The sequence below is a fragment of the Vicugna pacos genome, chromosome 15 (genome assembly GCF_048564905.1).
Source record: "Vicugna pacos chromosome 15, VicPac4, whole genome shotgun sequence".
Classification (NCBI taxonomy): Eukaryota; Metazoa; Chordata; class Mammalia; order Artiodactyla; family Camelidae; genus Vicugna; species Vicugna pacos.
In genome coordinates this window covers 3,646,883-3,659,768 of record NC_133001.1, presented here as the reverse complement: position 1 = coordinate 3,659,768, position 12,886 = coordinate 3,646,883, and positions in this window count along the sequence as shown.

Below are 12,886 nucleotides of genomic sequence, written 5' to 3'. Positions count from 1 at the left end.
GGTTTGGAGCAGAAGGAGGAGCAATTGCCAAAAAAAGTAGGGGTCTTTTAATTCTCCAAAGAAGAGACTAGGGCGGAAGCAACAGGTATTCTCAGCTGGAGGAGAAGGTGAGTGGACCTAGCAGGCCTCCTAGGAGTGGGGGGACCCTAGAGAAATTGGGACTCTTCCCTCTGCTTCACCCCCCAACCCCCACCCCAGGGGACTCCTCAGACCCAGTGAAATGTGTCAGTCTGACCGCTTCCACATGTCTGCCTCCAGATCTGGCAAGAACTTTAAAAAGTAGCCCCCTACCACGACATACACACACACAGTTGTTCTTGACGACCAAACTAAAGGAACGCTGGGAGAGGAATCACAAGGTTTCTTGTTAGCTGACTGAAGAAGAAATTGTTTAATGTTAGGGGCCAAAGTATATATAACGCTGCATCTGATACAGCCAATTCCTAGCTTTTAGATTAAATGCTACTTACGGAAACTGCTGAATTAAGGTGATAAGTTTTCTGAGTTAAGTGTTCTTTTAAAAACAGTGTACAGTTTTCCAGTGGAAAATCCAAAGCGTCCTAGGGTAAGTGCTTGCTGACTGGGCAAGTCAACTTAAGGGACACTGCCCGGTCCACAGCCTTCCCTCGAGCTATTTTGTTCCATGGGTTCCTGTGGTGCCCCTCTCACTCCTGATTAGACCACCCAACTGACAGGCACGGGACTGGCGGGCCTGCAACCTGAGGGGGTTGGGGGGAGCGGGGACTGGAGCCACAGAGCCCCACCCAGACACTGGCAGTGGCAAGGGATCGAGAGATTCCATTCCCTTTCCTGGGAATCCAAACTGGAAAGGGTGAGTGTATGACCCAAGGACAGCTGACGACTGGTCGAAAGCTCTGGTTCAAGCCGGGAAATACAGAGAAAATCAGTCAAGGAGAAGCAGAAGTTGAAAAACATGGCCCGGGAGCAGTCATGAAGGGTACTGGCAAGTCTAAGAGGAAGCCGACACTGAGAAATAAGATAGAGTGATTCCCAATTCCACTGCAAAGTAGAGCTACCTCTGGTGTTTAAAAGATACCGACACCTGCGTCCCTCCCAGGCCTAAGAGGCCAGCTAGGGAGGAGTAGGGAGAGTGAATGCTCAGACCCCAGGTAGTCAAGTTGGACTGGGCTTGAACCGCCCGGGACTCCTTAAAGCCCCAGGAGCCGGGACCCACCCCTCCACCGGGGAAGCCCGCCCCGCCACGCCCCGCCACGCCCCGCCCCCTTTCCCTCTAGGGAGCTGCTGCGCATGCGTCACTGTGCCCGCCCACCGCCGCCGCCACCGTCTAGGGGGAGCGGTCCCGACGGCCCGGGCGCACGGAGTAAAGCGGAGGAGTGCGCGACGCGCTCCGAGCCGGGCGCAGCCCCGACCTAACCTGGGCGGAGAGTACGCCTGGCTCGGGCCGCATCCGGCCTGCGGGATCCAGGACAAAGGAGCCGGGCCTCCACCAGCTGCGACCTTCTCCCGGGAGCCGCCGGGAGCCCCAGGAGCGGAGGGGGCCCGCGTACCTGCCCTGCGCTTCCTTCCTCGCGCGTGGGACACGCCGGGCGCCCCGGGGACCCTGGGCTGCGGGCCGCGGCGCAGCGCTCCCGAGCCGCCAGAAGGCGCGGGAACCCCACCCTCACCCCACCCCCGCTCTCCCAACTCCCACCCTACCCCCCGCGCCCCATCCCCCACCCTCCCCCCCGCGGGGCTCCCGGCGCCCCTCCCCCGGGCCCTGCGCAGCCCCGCCCCTCGCCGGGGGAGCCCAGAGCTTCCGACAACTTTTCCGTTGGCGTTTTACTCTAATAATGCTGGCAGGGTTCCATCTGTCGTCAGGTACCTTTTTTCAGGGAACTGACCTCTTAGTTGTGGTAAAATACCCCTGACAGTGTGAATTTAAGAGAACATTTATGTGTTCTTTGCACTTGAATTTTTTTTGAGAAAAATACGTTTATTAGACAAGAGGGGTACAAGTAAAAGATGTCAAACAGCGTCTTCTCTTTTGGAATAAGAATAAAAAGAAACACGTTGACCTTTATTCTACCACAGTTTATTCAAAACCCAAGTGTCTATAATAGTCTCATTTGCAGCATCCAGTAGGCAGCCTTCCCGGCGGTTATAAAAACAGAAAGATCATTAGAGAGCCAGAATAACCAGCTAAACATGGATAAAAGAGTAAAAAGTTGAAACAGCTGAAGTTCCAATAATCACTTAAGGTTTTCTTTTTTTATAAACAGTTTTTAGAACAGTTTACATAACTTTTCAGAACAGTTTTAGATTTACAGAAAAATTGGGAAGATAGTACAGAGTTCCTCAGTACCCCAGTTTTCCCTATTAACAGGTTACGTTAATATGGTACATTTGTTACAGTTGGTCAACCAATGTTGATACAATGTTACAAATTAAAGCCCAAAGTTTATTCAGATTTTCCATAGTTTTTTCATAACGTCTTTTCCCCTCTGCAATACCACATTACTTTTAGTTTTCCTGTCTCCTTAGGCTCCTGTCAGCCATGCTAGTTTCTCAGAACTTCCTTGGTTTTGATGACTCTTTAGTTTTAAAATAGCAGTGCCTACAAATATATTCTGTGGGGGCGAATTTTAGATGTGTTTGACTGAAAACAATTTTCAAAACAAAAACAAAACCGCAAAAGGAGGAGTTAACAATCCAGCTGGCCAATTGAAAGTTACTGTAAACATTTTGGCAAACAGTAAATAATCACATCTTAGTCACCACGCCAAAAAAGTGTCCTAGCATTTTTAAAAAGACAACTGCCCTGAGTTTTGGACCTCAGGAAGTAGCAGCCTCACCCAAACAGGATGAGTTTAAGGGAAGGAAGGTTTGGTGGATTTATAAACAAGGTTAGGGAGCAAAGGCTCCAACGCACACACTATTAACCTGTAAATTTGTTATTGTTCATCTGTAACGTAAAGGAAGAAAACTTGATAAACAAGCTAAGATTTCCCTTCTTTTATTTAGCAGAGAACTGTTGGAAGAAAACAAAGAATACTTTGGGTGGAAGTGGAAATTCCTGATCCTTTGGAAATTGTTCAGTACTTTTCCTAATATTTCAGTTATTGACTGAATGAACCAAAACTACAAAATACCTTTTTTTTAAAACTATGATAGCATTTTTATTTATAAATGTCTGTTTTCACAAATAACGGTAGTTAAATAAATACATAACATGGGTGATCTGAGTCTACTCTCATAGCAAATTGGAATTAAAGTGCATTATTTCACTTGAAAATTGGATACGGTCACTTGCAACAGGTTACAGATAGATGCAAACGCTTTGCTAAGCCTCCTTTGAAGATGGAGCCTAGTTCCTAGTTTCTTGAATCTTGGCCTTAGTGACTTGCTTGACCAACAAAGTGCAGCAGAAATGTGACATTCTGGGTCTTCTGAGGCCTGGTCATGCAGTGTTTTGAAGCTTCCGTCCGGTCTTGGACTGCTTGCTCCAGCCGATGCCAACCATGATTTAAGACATGTGGTTCCCCTGAGACTGCCATGCTGTGAAACCACAAAATATCTTGAACTGTTTAGTCAATGTGCCATATCTTCATCTGTTTTCAGTGCTGAGGCTACGACTTAAAATAATGATCATCAATTTATGCACACAAGACTTGCTCTAATTGAGTGATTTTCTAAATCAAATTTGCACAATTCTAAAGGGAAAAAAACCTTCAAAGAACGGGATGTTTTTCAAGGCAAGCTTTTTAAAAGCTTATGTTGATTTGCTCTGTTCTAGGATTTTTCAGTGTTTAGTTTGCTTTCTCTGCTGATTAACAGTATGGAAATGAGTTCATAATCTGGTACAGGAAGGTCCGGTTTTAATATCTCTGGCCTCCCATTCATTCGGTTAAATGCCAAAAGCAGTTAATCTACCAGTTTAACAAGCATCATGGTTCTTTAAAACAGATCTCCATCATTTTAGGGTCAGCTGATTTTCTTGCTACAATACTTAAAAAGGAGACCAGAAACAATCCCCTGGAGAGGTCTGATCAAGATAAGTGTTATCAATATCAGTGAATTATACACTTTAAAAGGGTGAATTTTATGCTTTGTGAGTTGTATCTCAATAAAGCTGTTACTTTTATAACAGGTATAAAAATGGAGGAAGAGAATAAGAACTCTATGAGCTGACAAGAAATTATTTCCAGTTTGTATTGTTAAGATATTAAAGTGCAATCAACTGGAAGCAACCCAAGTGTCCATGAACCCGTAGAGGGATAAAACAAATTGTTCCAGCTGTGCGATGGAATAGTATGCAACAATAAAAAGGAAGGAGCAACTAGCAGTTTTAACAACGGTGATGAATCTCACTTTCATTATGCTGAGTGCCAGAAGAAAGAAGCCAGATGATACACACAGGGCTAAATACTGTGTGATTCCATTTCTATGATATTCTAGAGAAGATTTTTTAAAAATAGAGAAATTAAATCAATGTTTACCAATGGCTTAGAGTGAAGAAGACTGACTGCAAAGGGACATAGGGATTTTGAAGGCAATGTTAAAAATGTGTATCTTGATTTTGGTGGTAGTTACTTAGTCGGATACTTATCGGTATTAATCAGATTTTACACTTGGGTGAATACATCATACTTCAATAAACTTTTTTGTTAGTTTGTTTGGAGGGGTGGTAGTTAGGTTTATTTACTTAGTGGAAGTACTGGGGATTGAACCCAGGACCTCATGCATGCTAGGCATGTACTCTACCACTGAGCTATACCCTCCCCCCAATAAACCTACCTTAAAAAAAGCAAAATGAGAAAGCCTACTTCATATGCTAGCTTTTGGGTAAGTAAGGAAAATAAAAGTCTATATTGTGCCTGCTTATTTTTGTAAAAGGAAAGCTTGGAGGGATAAACCAGAAATGAAAAAATTTGGCTTACCTAGAGGGGCGAGGTGGGGATGGAGTGGGAGGAGGAGGGAAGGGAATGAGGCTTTTCCCAGCACATCTTCTAATATAGTTTTGACTTTCTAACTGTGGCAATGTTACACATATTCAAAAAATAAAACTAAATCAACGAGGATGGGGAAAAACACTTAAAATTTCATTTTAAAATGAACCTGGCTGTAAGTCAAATTGATAACAAAATCATTCATATAGAAGAAAAACATAATTAAAGTAAGTTTGAATACAGTACTCTTAACTGGACATTTTCTGAGAATGAGGAAAACCTACAAAGAAATTTTTTTAACTTTAAAAAAAATTGAAGTCCAGTCAGTTTACAATGTTGTGTCAATCTCTGGTGTACAGCATAATGCTTCAGTCACACATATACCTTCCCTTTCACATTCTTCTTCATTGTAAGTCACCACAAGACTACAAGTTCCCTGAGCTATACAGTATAAACTTGTTTATCTATATTCTATATAGTAATTAGTATCTACAAATCTCAAAATTCCAATTTATCCCTTCCCACCTCCTTCCTACCCTGGTAACCAAAAGTTTGTTTTCTATGTGAGTCTGTTTCTGTTTTGTAAATAAGTTCACTTGTCTTTTTTTTTTTTTAAGGTTCCACATATGAGTGATACCATATGGCATTTTTCTTTCTTTTTCTGGCTTACTTCACTTAGAGTGATGATCTCCAGGTCCATCCATGTTGTTGCAAATGGCATTACTCCATTCTTTTTATGGCTATGTAGTATTCCATTGTATAAATTTACCACAACTTCTTCATCCAGTCATCTGTTGATGGACATTTAGGTTGTTTCCATGTCTTGGCTATTGCAAATAGCACTGCTTTGAACATTGGGGTGCATGTATTTTTTGAATTAGAATTCCCTCCAGATATATGCCCAGGAGTGGGATTGTTGGGTCATATGGTAAGTCTATTTTTAGTTTTTAAAAACAAAGACTTCTAACAGTTTCTTTTTTTCATCATATTTTGTTACTATGTTTGGATTGAAGTTCACTGAGCATGGGTATTTTTGTCCATAATCTTGGGATTTTTTTCTCGTTGTAAAGTTTTGAGGTGGAAAATGTCTACTGGTGATGTTTTAATTCATCCAGATGTGATGTGCAGAGTTCCCAAATAGTATTTTCTCTTGAAAGCCTCATGGCCTAAATATAAGGAAATAACTAAAATTAATTTAGTTCTTAAATATTAGGATGTACAAAGTTACCAATATTAGTAGCAACCAATTCTACAAAGATTAGAATTAAGATATAATCTCATTTTTATTATTCTACTTCACATTGTTTTAAAATGTATAAACATTTGTTAGCTCAGAAAGGATATAATGTCTTTCTAAGGCTACCCAGTTAACACTGTCTCTCACTCTTTGTATTAACCATCTGCCTATTTTCCTGTGCATTAAACTTGCAATTATTCATAAATTCTTTTTTTTTTTTGTCTTTTTGGTTTTGTTTGTTTGGGGGGGTAATTAGATTTTAGACGGAGGTACTGGGGATTGAACCGACGACTTTGTGCATGCTAAGCAGGCACATTACTGCTGAGCTATTCCCTCCCCCAACTTGTAAATTCTTGATAATTGTTTTTGTGTAATTCACAGCTTTCATAGTCATCATTAGTTATTATGGCATATTACTTTTGTAGTAATAAATACACATTATTTAACCTGACTGCTACAATTTGAACATATACAACTTATAAGGAGTTATTTTCTATATTTGGAAGTAAATATAAAAAAAGTACAGCACACAAAAAAATGGATTAATACTTTATGATTATATTAATATATCCTTTTAAAAGGGGGGAAATCTATACCCACACGTTGGTCTGTCATGTTAATAAATAATAAAATTACAGTTTCTTTTTTAGGGTCTTAATTTCTGCAAATTTGTCAGAACTTATTTTCTTTGCATCTTCATGTCCCATAGATGAACAGACAGCTGTGTTAATCCTCACTCATAGCTTATGGGACAGGAAATATTCAAATAGGAAGATTCGCAGACAAATGGCTGTTTGGCAGAGATTCACAAAAATCTCATTTCACAATGAATTCCAGAAATTGTAATCATGTCTCTTTTTTTTCAAGACTGATTCTAGTGGTTTTAAAAGTCTTAAACATATAAGAAAATTCAAACTGGTCACAGAGAATGAAAGAAGTGAACCCTAATATAAGTTCTGTTTCTTCATCTTACATTTTATTGTGATGATTTTATCTCAAATGTACTATTTAAAGCAGAGTATGGTAGGAGGGGGTAGTTACAAATGTCGAGAACCTCAAAGCCAGAGACAAAGATCAGAAACTTTACAAATTCACTCTTTAAAAAAAAATTATTGACATATAGTCAGTTTACAATGTGTCAATTTCTGGTGTACAGCATGATAGTTGAGTCATACATATACATGTGTATGTTGATGTTCATATTCTTTTTCAGTATAGGTTACTACGAGGTATTGAATGTAGTTCCTCAAATTCACTCTTAAAAACATGCGGCTAATGAAACGTAGTATGCACATACAATGGAATATAATTTGGCTTTTAAAAGGAGTGGAATTTTGACACATTCTATTACATGGATGGACCTTGAAGTCATTATGCTAAGTGAATTAAGCCATACACAGAAGGACAAATACTGTATGATTCTACTTATATAAGGTTCATATGTAGTCAAATTCACAGAGGTAGAAAGTAGAAAGGTGGTTGCCAGGGGCTGAGAGAGAGGAGATGGGGAGTTATTGTTTGGGATGATGAAAACGTTCTGGTGTCGGTGGTGGTGACTGCACAAAACCAGGAAGGTAATTAACGCCACTGAACTTAACACATGTAAATAAATAGTTAACAATCATAAACTTTATTTGATGTACATTTTACTATAAAACTTAATTTAAAAATTTGCTAAGTAAACAACAGCCAAGGGGAAAACCCACTTCAAATCAAATAATAGAAATTATTTATATATATATATATTTTAAGAAAGCAAGCAGCTGAGTCTGCATGTCAGGGGCTAATTTGGGATTAATTTACCAGCAGAATGTAATGTGTATTGAAAAGTAAGTAATTTTAAAATGTGGTAATCCGAAGGTTTTATATTGTTAAAACAGTAACCACAGAGATGATTTTTAGAATTTAGATCCACCACGTGGGCTTCTCCGGCAGGGGTCTGCTAGCGCCCTGCTGAAAACAGACCCCGCCTGATGACTCCAGGCTGCCTTCTGACTTGAAGTTTCCCCGCAGCGCTTCTCACCGCTCAGCCAGCAGCCGGAGGGATGCTGTCAACACAGGACCAGATCCGGTCCCAACGCATCTTTCTCCGGGCTTCCTCTCGCCCCGCCTTGCCCCCGGGGCGCCTCACCTTTTGGGCGGTGACAGGCGCTTCGCTCAGGCTTGGCGCTCTGCCCACTCCAAACGCTTCCCTGGGCACCCACAGAACCGCCTCTCTAACCTCCCTTTTTCAAAACACACATTAATACAATAAAAAATATCAATTCTAGTGATAAAAAGAAATGAGCTATCAAGCCACAAAAACACATGAAGGAAACTCAAAGGCATATTATGAAGGGAAAGAAGCCAGTCTGAAAAAGCTACATACTCAGTGATCTCAACTATGTGACATTCTGGAAAAAGCTTTGGAGACAGTTAGAAAAGATCAGTGGTTGGCAGGGGTTGGAGGGGAGGAAGGGATGCACAGGTGGAGCACAGTGGATTTTTAGGGCAGTGAAACGATCCCGTAAGATGCTATAATGGTGGATATGTTATCATCATCCATTTGTTAAAATCTGTGGAGTGTACTCTACAAAGAATGATCCCTAATGTAAACTATAGACTTTGGTTCATAATTTTGTATCAATATTAACTCATCTATCATAACGGATGTACCACACTAATGCAAGACGTTAGTAATAGGAGAAATTGGAGAGGTTACGGTGGGTATATGGGAACGCTCTACTTACCACTCAATTTTTCTATAGACCTAAAACTCCTCTAAAAATAAAGCTTATTAATTTAAACCCAGAAACACTTCACTTTTCGTTTCTCGTACCATAATACTCATTTCATTTATTGCGTTAGCCATGACGCTGTTTTGAATGGCCAGTGCACAGGGATGGTGAAAAACGGCCTGATCTTTAAGTCTTCGGCGAGGTCCTCTGCTCTAAATTGCTTGGCTCTCTGGGCCTGCTGGTGTGTGCCCCGCACCCAGCACAGCAGCTGCTGCGAGCAGGGTGCTCAGTGCTGGTTGTGGAGTGAGTGGATCTGAGACTCACGGGCTGTGGGATTGCAGCTTTCGCTAGGGTTCCAAATGTAAACATGGTTAAAGAGTCAAAATGTCTTTGCAGAAGTGCTTCCTTGGCCAGTTAGGAGGAGGCTAATCTTCAGGACTCTTCTTGATTGAATGAACCACAGCCTGCAATCGCCTTGGAGGTATCGGTTCCATTTGATCCCATTGAGAACACTTTTCTTCCCGTAGATCTTTGATTACTGGTTCAGAACCATTTCTTGCGTGTCCTTTTTTGGGAACCCTCAGTATTCTCAAGAGGCATTTCAGTGCTCTATTCTCATGGTCTTTTATGGCCTCATGCATCTCCCCATATATTCTTTCATGTTAAATAGCTGTTTCTGGATCTGCTTTGGTTATTCTGTTCTCTGCACATCAATCGTGTTTTCAGCATAGATACTATTTAATCTATTATCTAGTAATCTTGCTTTTGTTGAGTAGGTGAGATGTTCCTTTTAATCTTTTGGAAAATAGATTGTAATCACTGTCTAACCTTTTGTATTTCTTGCAAAGGACGCGTTGCTACTCTCTGAACTAATGTTTGAGGTTCTTTGTGCAGTTGAAGTTTTTCTTTGGTTTCAGATAATTTGGCTTCCTGTTGATTCATGCTTTTTGAGTAAAATCTTGTTGATCCTTTTGTTCTTATTTGGAGTAGTTTTATAGTGTATGTAAATATTTGAATGGATTTTGAAAGGAGTGAGTTCTTGGTGGGATTACTTGGCTACCATTAGCTTGAAAGCATCTTTTTACGTGAGAAGCCACTTGGTTGGAGTCAGGGCGGGCACTGAGGAGATAACCAGACCAAGACACGGCATGCTCTGCAGTGGCACCGAAGATGTGAGCTGGGGCCAGGTCCTGCAGGGCCTTGGGACGAGGTTAGGGGGTGGCACCTCACCCTGAGAGCTGTGCCAGATGGGGAGCACTGAGGAATATTACAGGGACATGGTATCATCCTCTTTGGTTTTTAGGAAGATTATCTGGTAAGGTGATTGGTTTTGGTGAAATGAGCAGAGAGATAAAATTGGGGCTAGAGTGCAGGCATTCAAATACTGAGACTTGTTGAAAAGCTCTAAAGAGTACATGTCTTCCTGCAGGGCCACCTCCTTGTGACCCGTGTCTCTTGTGCTGATAGACCCACAGACTGGTAGATTCCTGCCGTGAGAACAGTGTGTATCCCTTGGTTACGTGGTGTTAAGATGCGGAAGAAGCAAGGGTACACCTGAACAGGGCACAGGTCATTTGTCAGACACCTGGTTTGTGTCTAGGTTCTGCTACTTCCTAGCTTGATGGGTCTTGTGCAAGTCAGCATCTTTCTGAAAGTTCTCATTTTTAGACTACAATCTGAGAGGCCTCTGCCTTGGGCCCCTGGCTTTATAACTAAGGCCCTACTGTGGTCCAGGGGGAGTCTATGACAATGAACAAGGCCCACGTGTTAGTTCATATGAATGGTGCCCCACTCCAGACTTGTGCAGTGCACAGCCTGTACAACTGCACAGCATGGACTGCTAATACTAGTGGCAAGGAGAGGCAGGAATGAGGACACTAAGGGGGTAACATCCAGACTTGGCAGGTGTGAGGATGTGACCAGGAGAATGATGTGGCCATCAATAGCAAGAGGAAAACATGGCAGACTTGAGAGGTCAGTTTTAGGTGTGTTAGGACTTTGGCCCTGCTGAAACAGCCACCCACAGCTACCCAGAAGCCCGAACTCATAAGGCATATAGGGGCTGGACACTGCTATGGAAATCATTGGCTTTAGGGTCATAATTGAGGCGCAGTGGCTGAACAAGTCCTCTGAAGGCCATAGAACCAAGCCTATTCTCTTGGGGCATCTGTGTTTAAAGGACATGAGGGCACAAAGGAGCTGTGAGAAGGGCGGAGGGCTTCAGGGTTCTGGGATAATGGAATGTTACTTCCTGGTGGTACATCCTGGGAGTGGAGGGTTTTGAGAGGTCAGTGAAGACAGAAACATTGGCCTAGAAGACAGCTCTTTCTGGAGAGACAAGGGCACGGTGAGTGAGTAGTGTGGAAGCTGAAGCCAGGAGGTTGTCTACGCCTGCAGAAATGTGGTGGTGATGAGAAGGAGTGAAAAAGGTGGGGAGCTTGAGGGCAGGGCGGGATCAGGCAGACTGTCCTGAGAGCACATTGCAGGAGAGGCCCCGCAGAAAGGGGATAACTGACAAGGTAGGCCCCAGAGGAGGTGCAAAGGGAGCAAGCCAAAAGAAAATGCCAGGGGACAGAGGGAAGTAGCCCCCAGGATTAGGAATCATTGTGTGTGAAGAAAAAGGACAAAATAGGGGAAGATGTTTGAAGGATAGTGAAGGGGAATTGGCAAGCTTGGTGGGCTTCTCGGTAGAGGAGGAGAGCCAGGCATCTGCCAGGGCTCCAGGAGGTGGGAGTGGGGATGGCATTGGGAGGATCTAGATTTTGATGAAGCTTTGATTGTGTCTTCTATGGTGTCCCCTAAGGAGTTCTTGTGTCTCTGACAGGCATGTGCACTGGGTTATATGTGTTGAATGTGTTTAGGGTGAGCCACCACTCCCTGGGGGTGCATTTCATTTCTTCAATAGGACCGTGAGTGTCTATTATTTTCAGAGTACAACAGGAGACATACAATGACTAACTGCTTTCCTAGGTTAAAAAGCCTACAAGAGCATCAGCAGGAGAGCTTGGGATAAGGTTGTTGAGCAAGTCTGCATAGCTACGTAGGGTAAAATTGAGATTTAACTTTGCAGGGGAGGGTCTAGCAAAGTGATAGAGCACATGCTTAGCAGGCACAAGGTCCTGGGTTCAATCCCCAGTGCCTCCTCTAAAAGTAAACCAAATTACCTCCTCCCCCCAAAATAAAACAATATGATAAATAAAATATTTTTTAAAAAAGATTCAACATTAGCAAGGAGGATGGGTTAAACAGTCCATTTAAGATGGTTAAGCTTTAAGTACTGCGTATAGAATTTAAAACAGAAGACGAATTGCATAAAGGCTAGAGCAGGGAAAGCTGACTTGGCAGGAGTTCACATGAGAGGTCGCTATGCGGTCCATGACTAAGTTTTGGACTTTTTAGTGACTTAAAGATTTGTATATGCCAAGAGTAATAATGACAGCTTCTATTACCTGCCATGTCTCCAATGCCTCGTACTTTTATTTCTGTATATTATTTTTGATCCTCGTATCAATCTTATGTGGTGTTATTAGCCTGTTTTATAGACAACAAAAATGACATCACAATTGAAGTGAGGGAGCCATGTTCTTTCCACCGAGCCACACAGCCCTCAGCATGACTCAGTTGCTTTAAAAAGCTAATACATGTTGGTGTGTGTTTATACAAATGGCTTGTACAGATCCTGGGAGTCCTTGGTGTCTCTGTGCTTGGTTTAGGTCAGCCGGATCTCACTTGGAACAGTGTTCATTTTTAGAGATTCCACTATAAAGAAGGAGAGTCTAGGTATGAACAGAGGTATGCTGGGGGTAAGACAGGGTCTGGAGCTATGTCACAAGAAGGTGCAGGGAACTGTCATGTGACTCAGAGGGATTTGAGATGCTTCTCAGAGTAGAAAGAAATTCAATGGAAATTAGATGAAGGCAGATTTAGATTAGTTCAGTATATAGCTGCAACAAGTTGGGATCTTAGAGTTCAATAATATTATGTGTATGATTAAAAGCTTCTAAATCCAGACAATGAAATAGCAG